This window comes from Bacillus rossius, chromosome 11, assembly GCF_032445375.1.
Source record: "Bacillus rossius redtenbacheri isolate Brsri chromosome 11, Brsri_v3, whole genome shotgun sequence".
Classification (NCBI taxonomy): Eukaryota; Metazoa; Arthropoda; class Insecta; order Phasmatodea; family Bacillidae; genus Bacillus; species Bacillus rossius.
Genome location: NC_086338.1, coordinates 44,843,978 through 44,846,175, shown reverse-complemented (window position 1 = coordinate 44,846,175; position 2,198 = coordinate 44,843,978).

Here is a 2,198-nt window from a genome sequence, read left to right as displayed (position 1 = left end):
CCATCTAGCGGCACGATCGATGCTCGGCACGGGTCTCGGTGCAGTCTCGCCCGTGCGCGCATGCGCGAGGTGAGGCCTCGGCGTTGCCACGTCCACCCCGCCCTGTTCCGCCCGCGACGCGTGCATTGAATGGACTGGCCTGCTGCTCGCGGTCTGATCGGCGCAGGCGTTTCGCAAATGGACACCTCTTCTGTCGTATACTTTAAAACTGGAACTTCCTGCTCCCTTATTGGAGACGGTGGGGGGCGGGAAGTCGAGTGTATCCCCCATTTACCCCTCCGCAAGCGACGCCACACCCTCTACACCGTTGCGCACATGTGTCGGACATAACCTCTACCCTCCCTTGTACTATGTGAAAATCATTCAGCTACAGAGAATAAAGTTGTCACTCAACTGTGACCCCATTTTAAACTCCTTGCTTGTGCACATTATGACCTGGATGAACGTGAGAACATGGGTAATACATAAATTAAACAAAGCACTACTACAGAGTGAACACTCAATGCTACCGAATCTTTAGGTTTTTTTTCTGCATAGTAGCCATACAAAGTTGCAAACTTGACAAACATGAAAGTGGTTTTGTAATTATTCTGAGAAACGATAAACGCACTGTAAGTTAATTAATTAGGCATATCATTATTAAATAATAATTTAAAGTGCAAAAATATTTAGGTTAGCCTTAATAGTCAAAATAAGTGTGTACGTGAAAGCTAGGAAATTTTTCGTTAGTATGTGGAGTAGCAGCGCTGGACTCGTAGTTTCATTTACTATTTAGCTAAAATATTGATGGGAGATTGAAGGAAAACTATAAATGTTATTTGGTGTTTGACTTTTTGATACTACATACAATATATATAAAATTCAAAAGTATTTTATTGATCACTGAATGAGAAGCTTTGCATCTAGCATTCCGGCCACTATCACCATGCTGCGTTGTCTTCCTGTTTTGCCAGGATTCAGAATGTCCAACGCTTAAAAAAAAAAATAATAACATACTATTTATCATATTTTAAATTAATAATAATAATTGAAAGTAGGTATCATAAAGTAAAAAGTGACTAAAATTAAATACTAACAGGTAAATGTAAGTAACATACAATGGATTATAAAGTTTTATTTATTTTTTGTTTGATTTTGCGTGCAGTGACTAAAAGAAACTGTCTCACAGCGCCCTATATAGTGCGTACATCCCCTTTGGAACATTAACAATAATTAGGAATTCGCGACACTCGCGGTGAGACTATACAAAATTAATGTGACAGAATTATAACTTAACGAAATCAAAAATGCACAATAACACACTCAAAGATCGCCTAATTTTCAAAAGATTATTAACTGAGTAAAAATATATATACCTACATAGTTTTAAGCTCAGAAATAAACTTATTACATTCGATATGTTGAACCCATACCAGTTTTCCGAACCTTTCATATTGCGCACAAACCTTATATTTACATTTGAATAGAATTGTGTTCCCTCATAATTTCCCCCTCTTCATGGCATAGGTATTGCTAAGATGTGCCGGTTGAATAGTTTTACAGGAGAATAAGATTCAGCTACTCTTCCATAACGCTTTACACTTAGGTTCTTATAAGTATCCATCAAAGTTATATTAAAAAAAAAAAAAGTCATATTTGTACTGAGTTGGTTGGCCTAACTCTCCCTAAATGCTTTCGAAAATTTCTGAGTGTGTTCAATTTTAGAATAAGATACGAAACAAAATTTTAAGAACTAATTTGCAATCAAGCAATGATCTCACAATTTCTAGGTAGGCTCTTTTGGCTTTCAGATAGAGATGAAAAAACGAACTGGAAAAAAAATTAACTTTATTAGCGGCAGGAAAAATTTTTTTTATTATATTTCAGTTAGATACCTTTAAACATTAATATTAAGTTTTTAAATTACATGTTTTCTACTGAAGCTCTACAAACAATTCGACAGGCAACCACTATAATAGATCTTATTGTCATTATCATACTTGGCCGTATTCAATGTGTAATGGTTTAGTGATCCTAACATGAAGCTAGTTTTTACAATAAGTATCAAATTTTTTGATTTATTTCCCGTGAAATTTGAGTTACATTGACTTTCGATGGAGACCCCTTTCTAGTCAATAGTTCCATCCCATGCTCAGCCCTTTCAGTTACGTCATATACGTGTAGCCAATGAAAACGCAGCTTGCAGGAATGGCCTACCC